The sequence below is a fragment of the Suncus etruscus genome, chromosome 8 (assembly GCF_024139225.1).
Source record: "Suncus etruscus isolate mSunEtr1 chromosome 8, mSunEtr1.pri.cur, whole genome shotgun sequence".
NCBI lineage: Eukaryota > Metazoa > Chordata > Mammalia > Eulipotyphla > Soricidae > Suncus > Suncus etruscus.
This window is the reverse complement of record NC_064855.1, coordinates 41,625,602-41,646,298: the sequence shown is the minus strand read 5'-3', so window position 1 is coordinate 41,646,298 and position 20,697 is coordinate 41,625,602. Positions and strand designations below refer to the sequence as shown.

Here is a 20,697-nt window from a genome sequence, read left to right as displayed (position 1 = left end):
TGGGAAACTGTGGTGGAGGGACGTTAACACTGGTGGTGCGAATTGATTTAATTCACTGTCATTAAATGCCTGTAATACAACTGTGAAAGATTTGTAATTTACAATGGTATCAATAAAATAATTAAAAAATAAAACAATATTTGGGAGGATTTCTATCCTTTATATGCTAACTTAATTTTTGTTAATATTAACTTCATCCCAGATTTGATCCCGGCATCCCATATGGTCCCTGAGCCTGGCAAGAGTGATTTCTGAGCACAGAGCCAGAAGTAAGCCCTGAGCACTACCGGGTGTGGCCCAAAGCCCCTTCCCCCGCAAAATACTGATCCAATCCAAGACATGAAGAAGAAATCGAGAATTCTACTCCAATCTCCAGATCTCAGAAGATCTTCATCAGCATTTTGTTTTCTCAAACTGTCATTTAAAGTCTGATTTCTATCTCTGTGGATCCCTCAGTATTCCTATGTCAAATCTCTACAGTTTCTTTTGACTAGAAATATAAATTGTCTGGAATAAACATTCAAAAATGCAGCATTCTTTTGTATGTTTGTGCCACACTTGAGGTTGCTCAGGGCTTACTCTTTGTTCTATGCTAAGATATGACTATTGGTGGTGCTGGGAGAATTATATAGAATGCCACACATAAAATCTGGGATCAACTGTGTGTAAGGCAAGTGTTCTACTATCCCTCTCCAGACTCAAACCCAGCATTCTTTGAGGGGAAGACTTGAGCAGTGTCCTCTCCGCACCACAGGCAAAGTGCAACCAATAGGTTGCTTAAAAGAAGTTAGTAAGCACGTGAACCTGGTCAGCCCTAGGGCAGTGCTGTCCATGGCCTTCAAGTTCTTACAAGATGAGAAGGTAGGACACATGCTAACCACACAAATTAATCAAAACCCAGTCACATTTTAATACTAATTTATTGAATCACATCACAGCCCATGTGGAACTGGGAATTCCATCTGAACACTTAAAAGTGTCCACTAAGGTAAAATCCCAAAGAGGGAGGTTGGCATTCCAAAGTAGACACACCCCACATATGAGTGAGAAAAGGGGGGGAGGAATACTGATGGAGCAGTCAATACTATCTCCATGGACCAATTCCAGATCTGCACGGTCTCAAACCTGCCAGCATCACTGAGGGATAAAACAAACCAGGTACTCTGATAGGACTTGCTCATTAAAGAAAATTAATATACTATCTCTTTACATCAATTGAGGAGCTACCAAAATCTACAGCTTATATACTGCAGGCTGACCCAAGGCACCACCTAGAAGTGTCCAACCCAGAGTTCACAGTAGTCCCAAGAGTGTGGCCATTGTTCCACTTAATCTTTTCATTAGAGCTGTTTCTTGAGATAGTATGTGATTAAAAGTCTTCTTAGCACTTTTAGAACACTTTCTGCTGTGTTTCTGCAAACAGCCAGTATGGAAAGAACAATATGTGGCTAGATGTGGTAGCTTAGGCATGCAGCAATGCTGAACATGGCTTGCCCACTCCAGGGTGGTCCTTGGATCTCCTAACAAGCAGCAGGCAGGACAGTGCAACCAGTTCAGTTGCAAAAGTGAGTCTGAGGCTTCTCATTTTGGCCATACCGAACTAACAGGGATTACTTATTTTTTTATTTATTTATTTATTTTGTTTTTTTGGGTCACACCCGGCAGTGCTCAGGGGTTACTCCTGGTTCTCTGCTCAGAAATCGCTCCTGGCAGGCACGGGGGACTGTATGGGATGCCGGGATTTCATGCACCTTACTTCCACATGCAAGGCAAACTTTTTACCTCCATGCTATCTCTCTGGCCCTAGGGATTACTTATGATTGTTTTCTTGTTTTGTTTTGTTTTTTTTTTAATTATCTTTATTTAAACACCGTGACTACAAATATGATTATAGTTGTATGATTACAGTCATGAAAAGTACACTCCCCCTTCACCAGTGCAACATTCCCACCACCAATTTCCCAGATCTCCCTCCTCCCACCACATCCACACCTGTACTCGAGACAGGCTTTCTACTTCCCTCATTCATTCACATTGTTATGATAGTTTTCAGTGTGGTTATTTCTCTAGCTGCACTCATCACTCTATGTGGTGAGCTTCATGTCATGAGCTGCAACTACCAGCCCTCATCTCTCTTGTCTCTGAGATACTTTAAAAATGTCTTTCATTTTTCTTAGATGAGTGAAATCATTCTGCTTTTTTCTCTCTCCCTCTGACTTACTTCACTCAGCATAATAGATTCCATGTACATTCATGTATAGAAAAATTTCATGACTTCATCTCTCCTGATGGCTGCATAGTATTCCATTGGGTATATGTACCACAGTTTCTTTAGCCACTCATTTGTTGAAGGGCATCTTGGTTGTTTCCAGAGTCTGGCTATTGTAAATAGCGCTGCAATGAATATAGGTGTGAGGAAGGGATTTTTGTATTGTATTTTTGTGTTCCTAGGGTATATTCCTAGGAGTGGTATAGCTGGATTGTATGGGAACTCAATTTTCAGTTTGTGGAGGAATCTCCATATCGCTTTCCATAAAGGTTGGACTAGATGGCATTCCACCAGCAGTGAAAAATAGTTCCTATCTTTCCAGATCCCCTCCAGCACTGCTTGTTTTCCTTCTTTGTGATGTGTGCCAATCTCAGTAGCATGAGGTTGTACTTCATAGTAGTTTTGATTTGCATCTCCCTGACGATTAGTGATGTTGAGCATCTTTTCATGTGCCTTTTGGCCATTTATATTTCTTCTTTTACAAAGTGTCTGTTCATTTCTTCTCCCATTTTTTGATGGGGTTAGATGTTTTTTCCTGTATAGTTCTGTCAGTACCTTGTATATTTTGGATATTAGTCCTTTATCTAATGAATATTGGGTGAATAATTTCTCCCACTCAGTGGGTGGCCTTTGTATTCTGGGCACTATTTCCTTTGAGATGCAGAAGCTTCTCAGCTTAATATAGTCCCATCTGTTTATCTCTTCTTCCACTTGTTTGGAAAGTGCTGTTTCCTCCTTAAAGATGTCTTTAGTCTCAACATCATAGAGTGTTTTACTACATGTTGTTCTATATACCTTACAGTTTCATATCTGATATCAAGGTCTTTAATCCATTTGGATTTTACCTTTGTACATGGTGTTATCTGGGGGTCTGAGTTCGCTTTTTTGCAAGTGGCTAACCATTGTGCCAACACCACTTGTTGAATAGGCTTTTTTTGCTCCATTTAGGATTTCATGCTCCTTTATCAAAAACCAGTTGGTTATATATCTGAAGAACATTCTCTGGGTATTCAAGCCTATCTGAGGGTCTGTCTCTATTCTAAAACCATGCTGTTTTTATAACTATTGCTTTGTAATACAGCTTAAAGTTGGGGAAAGTAATGCCTCCCATATTCCTTTTCCCAAGGAGTGCTTTAGCTATTTGAGGGTGTTTATTGTTCCAAATGAATTTCAGAAGTGTTTGATCCACTTCTTTGAAGAATGTCATGGGTATCTTTAGAGGAATAGTGTTAAATCTGTACAATGCTTTTGGAAGTATTGATTCTGCCAATCCATGAGCAGGGTATGTGTTTCCATTTCCGTGTATCCTCTCTTATTTCTTGGAGCAGTGTTTTATAGTTTTCTTTGTATAGATCCTTCACATCTTTAGTAAGGTTGACTCCAAGATATTTGAGTTTGTGTGGCACTAATGTTCTCTTAATGACCATTTCTTCCCTATCATTATTGGTGTATGAAAAGTCATTGATTTTTGTGTGTTAATTTTGTAACCTGCCACTTTGCTATATGAATCTATTATTTCAAGAAGCTTTTTGGTAGAGTCTGTAGGGTTTTCTAAGTAGAGTATCATGTCATCTGCAAACAGCAAGAGCTTGACTTCTTCCTTTCCTATCTGGATTCCCTTGACATCCTTTTCTTGCCTAGTCTCTATAGCAAGTACTTCCAGTGCTATGTTGAATAGGAGTGGTGAGAAGGGACAGCCTTGTCTTGTACCAGAATTTAGAGGGAAGGCTTTTAGTTTTTCTCCATTGAGGATAACATTTGCCATTGGCTTGTGGTAAATGACCTTAACTATATTGAGAAATGTTTTTTTTTATTCCTATCTTGCTGAGAGTTTTCATGAAGAATGGGTGTTGAACCTTATCAAATGCTTTTTCTGCGTCTATTGATATGAGCATGTGATTTTTATTTTTTGTTGTTTTTGATGTTGTGTATTATGTTGATAGATTTATGGATATTAAACCATCCTTGCATTCCTAGCATGAAACCTACTTAATTATAGTGAATGATCTTCTTGATGAGGCATTGGATCCTGTTTGCCAAGATTTAGTTGAGGATCTTTGCATCTGTGTTCATCAGGGATATTGGTCTGTAATTTTCTTTTTTGGCAGCATCTCTATCTGGTTTTGGTATTAAGGTGATGTTGGCTTCATAAAAGCTATTTGAAAGTGTTCCTGTTTTTTCAGTTTCATAAAAGGGCCTGGCCAGGATTGGTAGTAGTTCCTCTTGAAAGGTTTGAAAGAATTCATTCGTGATTCCATCAGGGCCTGGGCTTTTGTTTTTTGGGTAAATTTTTGATTATGGTTTTAATTTCCTCAATAGTGATGGGGGTGTTTAGATATGCTACATCTTCTTTATTCAACCATGGAAGATTATATGAGTTCAGAAATTTATTCATTTCGTCCAGGTTCTCATATTTAGTGGCATAGAGTTTCTCAAAGTATTCTCTGAATACCCTTTGAATCTCTGCAGTATCTGAAGTGATCTCCCCCTTTTTATTTCTAATACGCGTTATCAAGTTTCTCTCTCTCTCTTTTTCTTTGTGAGTTTTGCCAATGGTTATCAATCTTGTTTATTTTTTTAAAGAACCAACTTCTGTTTTCATTGACCTTTTGGATTGTTTTTTGGGTTTCCATTTCATTTATTTCTGCTCTCAGCTTTCTTATTTCCTTCTGTCTCCCTATTTTTGATTCCTTTTCTTGATCATTTTCTAATTCTATAAGCTGCATCATTAAGCTATTCATGTATGCTCCTTCTTCCTTCCTAATGTGTTCTTGCAAAGCTATAAATTTTCCTCTCAGTACCACTTTTGCTGTGTCCCATAGGTTCTGATAGTTTGTATTTTCATTGTCATTTGTTTCCAGGAAATTTTTTATTTCTTCTTTGATTTTATCTCATACCCACTGGTTGTTCGATAATAGACTGTTTAATTTCCAGGTGTTAAATTTTTTCTTCTGTGTCCCTTTGTAGTTCACATCTAACTTCAGAGCCTTGTGGTCAGCAAAGGTAGCCTGCAAAATTTCTATCTTCTTGATTTTATGGAGGTATGTTTTATGTGTATGTGGTCTATCATGAAGAATGACCCATACATTGGAAAAGAATGTATATCCAGGTTTCTCAGGATGGAGTGTCCTATATATATCTACTAGGCCTCTTTCTTCCATTTCTCTTTTCAGGTCTAGTATATTTTTGTTGGGTTGCAATTTGATTGACCTATCAAGTGTTGACAAGCCCGTGTTGAGGTCTCCCACACTTATCGTGTTATTATTGATATGTTTTTTCAGATTTGTCAACAATTGTATTAAATACTTTGCTGGTCCCTCACTGGGTGCGTATATGTTTAGGAGATTGATTTCTTCCTACTGTACACATCCCTTGATTAGTACATAATGGCCAACTTTGTCCCTTACAACTTTTCTGAGTATAAAGTTTGTGTCATCTGATATTATTATGGCCACCCCAGCTTTTTTAAGGGAGTTGTTTGCTTGGATGAATTTCCTCCAGCCTTTAATTTTGAGTCTATGTTTATTCTGACTATTTAAGTATGTTTCTTGTAGGCAGCAGAAAGTTGGGTTCAGTTTTTTGATCCATTTCACCACTCTGTGCCTCCTAACACGTGCATTTGGTCCATTGACATTGAGAGAGATAATTGTCATGGGATTTATTGCCATCTTTGTGTAGAAGTTTGGTGTGTTTGTTGGTGTGTTTGTCTTTAGAATAGATCTTTCAGTTTTTCTTTTAAGGATGGTTTTGAGTCTGTAAAGTTTTGAGCTATTGTTTATCTGTGAAGTCATGTATACTTCCTTCAAACCTGAAAGTGAGTTTTGCTGGGTGCAACATTCTTGGCGAAGCATTTGTTTCATTGAGTTTTGCCACTATATCCCACCACTGCCTTCTGGCCTTGAGTGTTTCCGGTGACAGGTTTTCTGTAAATTTCAAGGATGCTCCCTTGAATGTAATTTCCCTTTTTGATCTTGCTGCTTGCAGTATTTTATTTCTATTTGTGGGATTCATCATTGTGACTAGGGTGTGTCTTGGGGTGTTTTTCCTGGGGTCTCTTTTAGCTGGTACTCTTAGGACATGCAGGATTTGGTCACGTGTTTTCTTTAGCTCTGGTAGTTTCTTTGTGATGATGTTCTTGGCTGTTGATTCTTTCTGGATATTTTCTTCTTGAGTCTCTGGGACTCCAGTGATTTTTAGGTTGTTTCTGTTGAGCTTTTCAAAGACTTCTATTTTCATCTGCTGATATTCTTTGAGTAATTTTTCCATTACCTGATCATTTGATTTAAGGCTTTTTTCCCAATCTCTTCTGCTGTGTGGAATTGTTATGCATCGCATCTTCCAGTGCACTAATTCTATCCTCAGCTGCTGTTAACCTGTGGGAAAGTTCATCCATTATTTTCTTCAATTCATCTACTGAGTTTCTCAGACCTGTTATTTGACCTGATATTTCAGTTTGGAGTTTTCTGATTTCTATCTTCATATTCTCTTGATTCTTATTAGTGTTCTGATCTATACTTTCTTTGAGTTCTATGAGCATCCTCCATATTTCTTCTCTAAACTCCATATCTGAAAGACTACCTAGGTGGTTGGCCATTGTTGGGTCATCGGAGCTTCCAACTTCATTCTCTATGCCTGATGTTGGTCTGCATAGTCTCCCCATTGTCACGTTTGTGTTGTGGATTTTTCTGTGTTGTGGTGGTATTCATTGGCTAGGTGGAGTGCGCAGCTACAAAGTGAAGCGAAGCGAAGCAACCGTGCTCCTCTTCTTTGACCCCTTAAGAGATGGGCTTAAGGGGCCCAGCAGAGTCAGCTTTATCCGCAACTCTGGCCCGGAAAGACTCACCTCAGTCAAGGCAAGCCATCAGGGGATGAGTGCCAGAGAAGATCAAAGTTCCCATGTTGAAGCAAGCTGTGGGAAGCCTCAAAATGTCTGCCGAGGTTTTTATTTTTTTCTCCTTAATTCAAATAAATGATTTTATTACCTTTTTTAGGGGGCCACATCCGGTGACACTCAGGGCTTACTCCAGGCTCTGCACTCAGAAATTGCTCCTGGCTTGGGGGACCATTTGGGATGCTGGGGATCAAACCATGGTCCATCCTAGGCTAGCATGTACAAGACAGATGGCTAACTGCTTGTGCCACCACTCAAATGATATATTAACATTAAATTATATTATGTTATTAAATTAAATTATATATTATCATTTCCCCCTATATGGAAGTTTTATTCCTAGTATAGAACTTTACGTCTTTGTTGAGGCATTATTTTTTACTGTACTTTATTGATGACACAGCAGTACCACTTCTTGGAAAATATTGGACAACCACAGAAACATTCATTTGAAAGGAGACATGCACATCTATGTTCTTTGCAGCACTTAGTACAATAGCAAGTATCTAAAATTAACCCAAATTTTCAGCATCTGATAAAAGGTAGATCAAAATAAGGGTAGCTATAGATACTCAGTGGAATACTATGCAGTTGAAACCAGGATGAAATAACACAAATTGCCACCATGTGATGGAAATGGGAGTGTTATGTTGAATGAAATCAGGAGAGGAACATATACAGAACAATATCTGTCTTGTGTGGGGTATAAATATACATAGCAATATAAGCAACACATGGCTAAAGGTAACAGAATTGGAGAGTTGGTGCACATAACTGAGCTTTAATGAGAAATGTTGAGAGGGCTCTGCAGAGTCTTTTTAATGCTGGTAAAGGGAAACAGGCAGATTGGTGGCAGTGTCTGTGGAGACTATTATCAACAATATTTGTACACTGTACTTCAAGCAAGTCTTTTCAGTAGAAATAGAAACTTAATTTTCTGCTAATCTCTGTTTTTGTTCCTAGTCCCTCTGGTACTCAGTCTTAGATCACTTAGTGTAATCAGGCTTCTGCTTGGTCTAGAGTGGAGGCTCAAAGTGCCTAACGTATGCAATCCTTGTCTCTTCAAGAATGCACTTGCATCACCACAACGATCTGTGGCTGCTTCTGACAGCTGCAGGCCCTTCTGCTCCATGGAAGAAGTGGCTGAGAAAAGTCAGATACTAGCAAGACACAATTTGGGTGAATAGTTTCTCTCATTCTGTGGGTAGTATTTGTATCCTACTCATTGTTTTTTTGAAGTGTAGAAGTTTCTCAGTTTAATGTAGTCCCATTTGTTTATCATTGCTTCCACTTTCTTGGCCAGTGATGTTTCATTCTTAAAGATTCCTTTAGCTTCAATGTCATGGAGTATTCAATGTCATGGAGTATGTTTTTCTTTATGTTCCTTATAATTTCAGGTCTGATATCAAGGTCTTTTAATCTATTTTGATTTGACCTTCGTGCATGGTGTTAGAGAGAGATTTGAGCTCAATTTTTTGCATCTAATGGAGCAATTTTCCCAACACCACTTGTTAAAGAGACATTCCTTGCTATACTTTGTATTTCATGAACAGGGTATGTGTCTTAATTTCCTTGTGCCCTCTTCTATTTTGTGAAGCAGTGTTTTGTATTTTCTTTGCATAGGCCCTTGCCTCTTTAGTTAAGTTTGTTCCAAGCTATCTGAGTTTCTGTGGCACTAATGTAAATGGGATTGTGTGGTTAATTTTTTTTATTGAGGCCATCGTGAATTACAAGTCTTTCACAGTTGTATTTCAGGTGTTTAGTGACAGTAAATTAGGGCCATTTCCACCACCAGTGTTGACCTCTATCCACCATAGTTCCCTGTATGCATCTCAAACTTCCACCTCTATCCCCCTGGAATACTAGCAGAATAGGTCCATTTTGTGTTTAGCTTGTTATAGTTTGGGTCGCTTGATTTGGTGGTCATTGTTGACTTTGGCTTGGGTATTTAGATCTGACCTCTTTTTATTTCACTCAATGTTCCTGAGACCATTTTGCCCCTGAGCTTCATCCATTTTTTTCTTTTCTCAATTTGTAAAAAGATATAGAAATATGAGACAGAACAAAATTATTCAAGTTCTAAGATTCTAGTGGAAAAGCGGAAGCCCTTATCTAGAATATAAGTAAAATTAAAAGATTAAAAAAAGAGGGTGAATGGCCAGGTGTAAATTTTTTTTTTGCATAGGTGCATCAAATGTTGGAGAAATTAGAAAGAAGATTCTTTTGGTCCTATGAGGACTTTTTTAAAGGTCCATTACTTCTCTATCATTATTTGTGTATAAGAAGGTCACTGATTTTTTTTAATATAAATTTTTATTTTGATCATAATGGCTTACATATTGTTGACAATAATATTTTAGGTACATATTTACATAAAATCAGGGGGGATTCCCATCGCCAAATTGTAATCCCTACGCCTCCGTTTCTATCCTACCTCCCTTTTCCTTTTCCCTCACCCCAGGGCGGCTAGAATATGTGGTCCCCTCTGTATCTAACCCACTACTTAGTAGTCTTGCACCTGTTTGGTCCTGATGCCTCCCTTATTTCCCCCTCTATCTGGAGTCAGGACTAGCTAGTTCAAGTTGCGTGGTTTTGTTTGAAGGAGAAAAAAGCAATAAACTGGGGTAAGAGTCTAATACCCCGAAAATGGGCGGAGTCCTTCTAAAGGCTCTCATCATCACTCTGGGAGATGGAGAAAAAGTAGGTGAAACACTCCACTAGTACCAAAAGAAGTGTCAAATATCCAGTGAGGGCTCCAGCTATTTCGATAAGCACCACACAGAGCAGACAAAACAAACAAACAAACAAGTAGAAAAAAAATAAAACAAAAACAGACAAACAAAAATCACGCCATGGTCTTGAATTAAGAAACATGGCATAGCACATAACGAAAGAGAAGAAAGGAAGAGAAAAAAAAAATAAAAAAAATAAGTATAATTGGGGACTACACTTTCAATAATCACACCCAAACAGAGAAATCGACCAAAATAGATTGGTAAATCAAAAATAATAATAACAATAATAAATGAAGGTACTATATATATTTATATCAAAAAAATAACCAAGGTTTTGTGCTTTTTGTATTTTTGTTTTTTTCCCTCCTGCACTGGCACAGTAAATATTGGGGTCATTCGAAAAAGAATTCACTTGGCCTAAGAGATATGGGATTTCTCCGTCCTTGGAGCATACTGTCATGGGATCAACTCTAGACATTGCTCAGGATCCTTTACTTTCCCGGTGGTGTTTTTTTTTTTTTTTCTTTCTTTTTTTTTTTCCTTTGGTGTGTGGAAGACTTCTGCTCTGTGTTTAGAGGTCTCAGTATCTGTACAGATCCTGAGGTGGGACTTATGATGAAGTCAGTCTTTGTGGTTCTAGAGGTTCTGTTACCTCAGTGTCATTTTAACCCATCTTCTGTGGTTGATGATCTTGGTCTTTGCACTGAGCCTAGGGTGGCACCTAGGATAGCGTCTTTCTTTGTGCTCCCAAAAGCCCCATTCCGTTACAATTGTCTCTGCCGGATCTTTGGGGCTGGGGATCATGATTCTTGTGCAGGTCATAGTTCAAACCCTAAACTAGGGCTTATTTATTGGTCCCAAGATGTATACAGTCTGGTCGTGAATCAAGCAGCCAGTCATCTGTAAATCCCGATCTTGGGTTTTTGTCCTACCAAAGGGAGCCAAGACTTCTGGTTTTGTCTTGTCGTTAGTTGGTAAGGTAGGCTAATCTGCTCTAAGGTCAAAATGATCGCATTTTCCCCGTTGTCAGGATATCATGTTAGAGGTGGGCCTTGTTGTTGGTCTCGTCGTATTAAGGCCGTCCTGGATGGAGTTTGTTTCCTGCAGCTGTTGTGGAGAGCTGTGCCGTTTCTATGTCGGAGATCCAGGGTTCAAGGCTGGATGAATGGTATCTAATCACCTGAGGTCTAATTTGATTCCACATGACATATTTTCAAGGCAGGAGATATCCCTATATTTTAAATAACTATGAGTTCCTATCTCTAGTAGATAAGAGCTCTCTTTTATTTTTTTTTTAAATGTAAAATTTCCCCTTTACTTAGTGTGCCTTTGTAGGGGGAAGTGGTGCTACATTATAATGTCTGTGTATTCGTGGGTGGACTGATGGGATAACAGCCACAGGTCACCTACCAAAAAACGAAGAAAAAAAAAGGGGGGGGGATTGAAACTGTATGTGCTCACAAATATATATGAAGGACAAACATTTAAAAAAAAAAAGATAAATAAATAAATTTAAAAAAAAGAAATAAAATGAGTTAGCGAAATTTTTATGGGACCAAAGTGGTGCAAAAGACTACCTTACATTTGGGGGAGGGCAGGTAAAGAGGTGGTGTATTACAGGTCTTATGCCTATGTTGGAAGTACAGTTTTTCCCATTGTCTTTTGGGTTTTTCTTGTGGTGTGTGGGTTCCCAGGCATCTTCCTAACCCACCCCCTGACCTTCTTCAGATTGGTAAATATTTGTGGCAGGGGGGTCTTGGAAGAGTTCTTGCATTGGGGATACTTTTGGATCTAGGCCCGGTTTCAAGGAGCAGTTCGCGTTAGGGGGAGTTGGTCGGGAGGGCCTCGCAGCATGAGTCCATAGGGGAGTTGGCTGTCTTTTCTTTCAGGAGACGAGGTGTGGTTTTATCTGGGTGTCCTCTCGCCTGGGTGCTGGGTACTGGTTCATTGGGTAGGAGGTCGATCTTGATGCCTAAGAGAATAAGGACTGGGGGAGAAGAGTTTTAATATGGTGGGAGATCTGGATGGGATTGAGGGGTGAGGGGATAGTTGGATTTCCGGAGGGGGGAAAGGGGAAGGTGTATGGGAAGGGTTTGAAGGGAGAGAAAAGAGAAAATACCTTAGAGAGAAAAGGGGGGGAGAAAGGGAGAAAAGTAATGAGCAGAATAGAAGAAGAAAAAGAAAAAAAAAGTAGTGAGGAGAGGGGAGAGAATAGCAAGGGAATGCTGGTTTGATTGAATGTGTTCGAAGAATAGAGCCTGTAGTTTAAGTCTGTACGTCTCAGGTACTGCTTCAGTGGTCTGACTGGTCACGTGCTTCAATTCCTAAATGAAGGTATTACCTAAAGATAAAGTGTATGTTAAAGAGTTTTCTTGTGGCCATCTCGTAGTGCAAGCAAGGTATGGTATCCCGTGTGGTATCCCGAGTTGCCACCTTAGTATGTCCGCCCTTTGTATCCAAGGGCACCTGTGGGCAGAAAAGCTGAGAGGTTATTTAAAGTATAGTAAGATAAAGGCATTAAAAGGTAGTGTTATGGTATGTTGCCATTGTAGTCCGTGATTTCCCTTGGTGTTCTATACTTGTGTTCCTGTATATGAACTCTCAGGGATTATTGTGGACCTTTGTTGTAGAAGTCTGATTACATACCTGTTCTCTCTATGCTGCCGTTTCTGTTGTTGCTGTTTTCTTTGTGGTATAATGTGTAGTCAAGAGTTTGCGTTGTTCCTTTTTCATGTATTTTGGACACTGCTCCCACGTCTATGCTGACTATTACAGTGTTCGGAGTTTCTACCCTGTTATTTGATAGGATTTAGTTGTGTATAAACTATGTGTTCTAGGTGTTTCAGAATAGTGCTACCATTCTGTGTTTATCTTTTGTCTTCTGACTTACTTCGTTTAACATAACATGATCTAGGTCCATCCATGTTGCTGCAAAGTCTGTGATTGTATCGTTTCTGACTGCCATGTAATATTCCATTGTGTATATGTACCACATCTTAATGATCCATTCATCTGTTGTTGGACATCGAGGTTGGTTCCAAGATTTGGCTATTATACTGAGTGCTGCAATAAATAGTGGGGTGCATATATATTTTGGAATGAATGTCCTTCCATCTTGTGGGTATATGCCTAGTAGAGCAATTGCTGGGTCAAATGGCAGATCAATTCTGAGTTCTTTGAGCACTCTCCAGACTTTTCTCCATAGATGTTGGACTAGGGGGCATTCCCACCAGCAGTGGATGAGAGTTCCTTTCATACCGCATCCTCACCAACAAAGGATGTTTCCATTATTTTTGATGTGAGACAACCTCACTGGTGTAAGGTGGTATCTCATTGTTGTCTTGATTTGGATCTCCCTGATGATGAGTGAAGGTGAGCATGTTTTCATGTGTTTGTTGGCCATCCTTCTGTCTTCCTCAGAGAAGTGTCTATTCATTTCATCTCCCCATTTTTCTATGGCTTTATTTGGTTTTGAGGGGCTCAGCTTTCTGAGTGCTTTGTATGTTCTAGATATCAGCCCTTTATCTGATATGTCAAGTGAAAAGATTTTTTCCCATTCTGTTAGCTGTCTTCTTGCATTAAGTAGGGTTTCTTTTGCCATGCAGAAGCTTTTTAGTTTGATGTAGTCCCATTTGTTTATATTTGATGCTAACGTTCTTGCCATTGGTGCTCCGTTCTCAAAGACCTTTTTGATATATAGGTCTTCGAGTGTTCTGCCTATTTTATTCTCGATAAACTTTATAGATTCAGGTCTGATTTCAAGGTCTTTGATCCATTTTGAGTTGACTTTTGTATAAGGAGTGAGTTATGGGTCAATTTTCACTTTCGTACATGTGGTTTTCCAGTTGTACCAACACCATTTGTTGAATAGGCTTTCTTTGTTCCATTTCAGATTCTTGCCTCTTTTATCAAATATTAGTTGGCTGTATATCTGGGGGTTTATGTCTGGGAATTCTGTTCTGATCCACTGGTCTGAGCTCCTGTCTCTGTTCCAGTACCATGCTGTTTTAATTACTATGGCTTTATAGTATAGTTTCAAGTTAGGTAAGGAGATGCCTCCCAGCTTCTTGTTTTTCAGTATGTGTTTGGCTATCCTGGATCTTTTGTGGTTCCAGATGAATTTTGTGATTGATTGTTCTATTTCTTTAAAGAATTGTGTCTGAATTTGGATAGGGATTGCATTAAATCTATATAGAAGTTTGGGTAAGATAGTCATTTTGACTATGTTAATTCTACCTATCCATGAGCATGGGATGTTCTTCCATTTCTTTAGATCTTCTTCAATTTCTTTCTGAAGTGTTTTGAAGTTTCCCTGGTAAAGGTCTTTCACTTCTCTTGTAAGGTTTATTCCTAGATACTTGATATTTTTTGATACTATCTTAAATGGGATTGTATTTTTAATCTCTCTCTCCTCAACTTCATTGTTTGTATATAGAAACGCTACTGTCTTTTGTGTATTGACTTTGTATCCAGCCACTTTGCTGTATTGGTTGATTGTTTCTAGGAGTTTTACTGTGGACTCTTTAGGGTTTTTGATGTATATCATCATATCGTCGGCAAATACAGCTAGCTTGTGTTCATCTTTCCCTACTTGAATTCCTTTGATTCCCTTCTCTTGTCGGATTGCTATTGCTAGCACTTCTAAGGTTATATTGAATAAGAGTGGAGAGAGTGGACAGCCTTGCCTAGTTCCTGACCTTAGTGGGAATGCTTCTAGTTTCTCGCCATTAAGTATAATGTTGGCTGTAGGCTTTTCATATATAGCTGTAACTATCTTGAGGAAGGTTCCTTCTAACCCTATTTTGCTGAGTGTCTTTAACATGAAAGGATGTTGGATTTTGTCAAATGCCTTCTCGGCATCAATTGATATGATCATGTGGTTTTTGTCTTTCATGTTGTTGATGTGATGTATCATGTTTATTGATTTGCGTATGTTGAACCAACCTTGCATTCCTGGTATGAAACCCACTTGGTCGTGATGTATGATCTTTTTGATGAAGTGTTGGATTCGGTTTGCTAGGATTTTGTTGAGTATCTTTGCATCTATGTTCATTAGTGAGATTGGTCTGTAGTTTTCTTTTTTTGGTGGTGTCTTTGCCTTCTTTGGGAATGAGTGTGATATTAGCCTCATAAAAGGAGTTGGGGAGGATTCCTGTTTTTTCTATGGTTTGGAAAAGCCTTTGGAACAGTGGTAATAGGTCTTCTTTAAATGTTTGATAGAATTCACCTGTAAATCCATCTGGGCCTGGGCATTTGTTCTTAGGGAGTTTTTTAATTACCTCTTCAATTTCCTCTGAAGTGATTGGTCTGTTTAGACTTTCTAGATCTTCCTTTTCCAGTCTTGGAGGAGGGTGTTTGTCCAAGAATCTGTCGATTTCTACTGGGTTCTCTAGCCTACTTGAGTATAGTTGTTCATAATATGATCTCATGATATGGTGTATTTCTTGGGGTTCTGTTGTAATCTCTCCCCTTTCATTTGTGATCCTAGTGATTTGGGTGTTTTCCCTCTTTTTTTTGGTGAGTCTCGCCAATGGTTTGTCTATCTTGTTTATTTTTTCGAAAAACCAACTCCTGGTCTCATTGATTTTTTGTATTGTTTTCTTAGTTTCGATGTTGTTTATTTCTGCTCTGGTTTTTATTATTTCTTGCCTTCTGTTTGTGGTTGGATTTCTCTGTTGCTGTTGTTCCAATTCTTTGAGGTGATCTTTTAAACTGTTGGTTTTGTTGTTTTCCTGTTTCTTGACATAGGCCTGTATTGCTATGAGTTTCCCCCTAATTACTGCTTTTGCTGTGTCCCATAGATTTTGACATGTTGTCTCTTCATTGTCATTTGTCTCAAGGAATCTTTTTATTTCTTCCTTGAGTTGTTCTTTGATCCAGCTGTTGTTAAGCAGCATGTTGTTTAGTCTCCAGGTATTAGTTTTCCTCCATTGCTTCTTCTTGACATCAATTTTAAGCTCTGTTGCATAGTGATCTGAAATGGTACTTCTAATGATCCTTACCTTTGTGATCTTACATAGGTTGGCTTTGTATCCTAAGACATGGTCTATTCTGGAGAAGGTTCCATGTGGGTTTGAGAAGAATGTGTATTCTGCTTTCTGGGGATGGAGGGCTCTATATAAGTCTGTTAGCCCTAAATCTTCTAATTTTTCATTTAGAGCTCTTATTTCTTTGCTATTTTTCTGCTTGGAGGATCTGTCCAGTGGTGATAGTGGAGTATTGAGGTCCCCTACTATTATCACAATTCCCTTCATGTGTTTCTCCAGGTTTGCCAGTAGTTGCCTCACATATTTTGGTGACTCTACATTAGGTGCATAGATATTGACCAGGGTTAGTGTTTCTTGATCTAATGTTCCCCTGACCAGTAAGTAGTGACCCTCTTTGTCTCTGATCACTTTCTTGAGGTTGAATACAATTTGGTCTGATATAAGAATGGCTGTCCCTGCTCTTTTTTGTTTTCCATTGGCCTGAATAATTACTTTCCATCCTTTTATTCTAAGCCTGTGCTTATCCTGTAGCTGTAGGTGTGTTTCTTGCAGACAGCAGAAGTCCGGTTTATTTTTCCTAACCCAGTTCTCTACTATGTGTCTTTTAATTGGAGAGTTTAGTCCGTTTACATTTAGGGAAATTATTGATAGAGAGGACTGTTGTGCAGTTGTATTGTGTGGAGTGGTTGTTGTTACAATCGGGGGTTTGGATTGTGTAATTCTTCTCTGAGTAAGTCGCTTAGGATCGGCTTAGTTTGCACAAATAGTTCAAGTTCATTCATGTTTGAGAATGTTTTTAGTCTGCCCTCCCATATGAATGATAGTTTTGCTGGGTATTGGACCCTGGGTTGGAAATTTCTTTCATTCAGTCATTTAAATATGTCATTCCACTGTCTTCTTGCTTGAATTATTTCAAATGGGAGATCTGGTTTGATTCTTATGTCCTTTCCTTTGTACTTGAGGTTTTTTTCCTCCCTTATTGCTTTCAGGAGTTCCTCTTTCTCTTTGTTTTTTGCCATTTGGATTATTATGTGTCTTGGTGTGGGTTTATTGGGGTCTACTTTATTAGGGACTCTCTTGACTTCTTGGATTTGTCCTGAATTGTCTTTCCAGAGGGTGGGAAAGTTCTCTGTTATTATCTCCCCGACTACCTGTTCTACCCCCTTCCCTATTTCCTCCCCTTCTGGTATACCCACAATTCTTAGATTGTTTCTTTTGTCCTTGTTGATTAGATATTGGATTTTTCCTTCCAGTGCTTTGCCTTTTATTTCTTTGTTGGTTTCTTGATCATTTTTTGATTGCAGTTTTCCTTCGAGTTCTTCTATGTGCTTCTCCAACTCTGTGTTTCTGCTCGTAAGGCTTGTTACCTTGTCTTTTAATTCCTTCACTTCTTTTTGTATGGACTCTCTCATGTTCTTTGACATTTCTTCTTTAATTTGGCTGATTCGTTCGTCCATGGATTTTTTATATTCGGTTGTTAGGGTTTCTTTTAATTCTTTTAGTAATTCTTGCATTTCCTTCCTCATGACTGCTTTTAGGTCTTCTTCCCGTGGATCTGTGCGCTTTGGTGGACTTGGAAATTTGATAGGGTTTGTCATGGTGTCTCCAGTTATTAGCGATTTCCTTGCTTTACGCATTGTTCTTTGTATTTAATGGTGTATTTTGGAGTGCTGTGGCTTCTAATTTTGGCCTGCTTTGGTCCCCTTCCTGAAGGTGTTTCTAGAGGGGCCTGTTGGGTGAGTTTGTTGGGCCTAGCCCTTTTTCCTCCCCTTTGCTACCTAGAGTGCAGCCTTCCTGCTGTGGGTCTTGTCCCTTTCTGCTCCTTATTTCTGTCAGCGGTGCAGTTCCACTCCTGGCCACAATGGTTACTGGCGCTGTTGAGCCTAGCTCTCAGTCCCCCCTCCTTTCTCTGGGAGTCAATGGAGCTCCGCCCCCTCCACGCCTTCCTTGAAGGGTTCCCTCAGTTCAACCCTTCAGGCTCTGTCCTCACCCTTGGGGAGTCCCTGGTCCACTCCAGGGTCCAGGGAGGTGGACTGCTCTAGTTCCCCTGCGAGTCCAGATGGCTGGCCCTATCTCTCCCGTCTGTTCGGGTCGCTCAACTTGACTTTCTAGTCACCCACCTGGGGGAAGGGAGTCACTCAACCCTCTCTGGCTGGCACGCAGGGGTTCCTTGGGGAAGGGTCCGTCCCAAATGCCGCGCGCAAAGAGACAGAAATTCCCTCACTCACTCCTCCAGCCGGCCCGCCAAAGGGTCCGACCCAGACACCGGCGCAAAGAGACAGAAATTCCCTCACTCACTCCTCCAGCCGGCCCGCCGGGGTCCCTGGGGAAAGGGTCCGACCCAGACACCGGCGCAAAGAGACAGAAATTCCCTCACTCACTCCTCCAGCCGGCCAGCCAGGGTCCCTGGGGAAAGGGTCCGACCCAGACACCGGCGCAAAGAGACAGAAATTCCCTCACTCACTCCTCCAGCCAGCCCGCCAAAGGGTCCGACCCAAACACCGGCGCAAAGAGACAGAAATTCCCTCACTCACTCCTCCAGCCGGCCCGCCGGGGTCCCTCAGAAGGTCACTGATTTTTTCATATTAATTTTATAGCCTGATAATTTGCCATATGAATCTATTGTTTCTAGGAGCTTTTTGATAGGGTTCTCTAAATACAGTATCATGCCATCTGCAAACAGAGAGAGCTTGACTTCTTTATTTCCTATCTGAAAGCCCTTGATATCTTTTTCTTGCTATGGCAAGTACTTCCAGTACTATGTTAGATAGGAGTGGTGAGAGGAGGGCAGACTTGTCCTGTACCAGCTTTTAGAGGAAAGGATTTCTCCATTAAGCATAATATTTGCATGGGCATGTGGTAAATAGCCTTGGCTATTATGAGAAGTTTCTTCCTTTCCCATCTTGTTCAGTTATTCTCATGAATGGGTGCTGGACTTTATCAAATGCTTTCTCTGCATCTATTGATATGATCACATGGTTTTTATTTTTGTTGATATGGTGCACTATGCTGATTGATTTATGTATGGTAAACCTTGGACTCCTGGAATAAAATCTACTTGGTCATGGTGTATGACCTTCTTGATAAGGAAGAAAATTCTATTTGCTAGGATTTGTTGTTGAGGATCTTTCCATCTGTGTTCATTGGTCTGTATATTAGTTTGTACACTTCTTTTTGGGAGCATCTCTGTCTAATTTTGGAATCATGGTGATGTTAAATTCATAAAAACTATTTGGGAGTATTTTTGTTTCTTCAATTTTCTGAAAGAGCCTAAATAGCATTGACAGTAGATCCTCTTGAAAGGTTTGAAAGAATTCATTAGTGAACAATCTAGGCTTGGGCTTTTCTTTTTGGGAAGACTTTTGGTTACCCTTTTAATTGCCTCTATAGTTGTGTGTCTATTTAGATATGCTAGATCATCAGGGTTCAACTGTGAAAGATTATGAGTCCAATAATTAATCCATTTTTCTAGGTTCTCTTGTCTGTGGCATAGAGTTTCTCAAAGTAGTATCTGTACTAATCTCTCCCTATTCATTTTTAATCCTGTTTATTAAGTTTCTCTCCCTTTCTTTATGAGTTTTGCTAGTGGTTTATTGATCTTGTTTATTTTTCAAAGAACCAAATTTTGCTTTCATGATCTTTTTTTATTTTGCGTTTACAATGTTTATTTTATAAAAATATGGATTGCTTTACAAATTTACATTTCCTCCTGGTGCAAAGAATGATGCTAATTTCTCTATTATTTCAATTTTAGTGCATGTATAACGTAAAGTGAACACTTTGAATTCTTTTTTTTAATTTTTTTTATTTAAACAAATTGATTACATACATGATTGTGTTTGGGTTTCAGTCATGTAAAGAACACCACCCATCACGAGTGCAACATTCTCATCACCAATGTCCCAAATCTCCTTCCTCTGCACCCAACCCCCGCCTGTACTCTAGACAGGCTTTCTATTCCCCTCCTACATTCTTGTTATTAGAATAGTTCGAAACTTAGTCATTTCTCTAAATAAACTAATCTCTGTTTGTGGTGAGCTTCATGAGGAGAGCTGTAACTTCCAGCTCTTTTCTCTTTTGTGTCTGAAAGTTATTATTGCAAGAATGTCTTTCTTTTTTTCTTAAAACCCATAGATGAGTGAGACCATTCTGCATCTTTCTATCTCTTTCAGCATAATAGATTCCATGTACATCCATGTATAGGAAAATTTCATGACTTTATCTCTCCTGACAGCTGCATAATATTTCATTGTGTATATGTACCACAGTTTCTTTAGCCATTTATCTGTTGAAGGGTATCTTGGCTGTTTCCAGAGTCTTTCTATAGTAAATAGTGCTGCAATAAATATAGGTGTAAGGAAGGGATTTTTGTATTGTATTTTTGTGTTCCTAGGCTATATTCCCAGGAGTGGTATAGCTGGGTCCTATGAAAGCTCGATTTCCAGTTTTTGGAGGAATATCCATATTACTTTCCATAAAGGTTGAACTAGACAACATTCCCACCAGGAGTGGATAAGAGTTCCTTTCTCTTCACATCCCCGCCAAAACTGTTTATTCTCATTCTTTCTGATGTGTGCCAATCTCTGGGGTGTGAGGTGGTACCTCATAGTTGTTTTGATTTACGTCTTCCTGATGATTAGTGATGTGAAACATTTTTTCATGTGTCTTTTGGCCATTTGTATTTCTTCTTTGTCAAAGTGTCTGTCCATTTCTTCTCCCCATTTTTTGATGGGATTAGATTTTTTTCTTGTAAATTTCCGCCTTGTATATTTTGGAGATTAGCCCCTTGTCTGATGGGTATTGGGTGAATAGTTT

The 20,697-nt window shown here is 39.3% G+C and overlaps 1 non-coding gene across 1 annotated transcript; it reads right to left on the bottom strand.

Annotated features, from left to right (window-relative positions):
- Positions 1–19,555: 19,555 nt before the first annotated feature.
- LOC126017193 (U6 spliceosomal RNA) lies at positions 19,556–19,661 on the bottom strand. Its single transcript, XR_007498840.1, has one exon. It is a non-coding gene; the product is annotated as a U6 spliceosomal RNA (small nuclear RNA).
- Between the last annotated feature and the right edge of the window lie 1,036 nt (positions 19,662–20,697).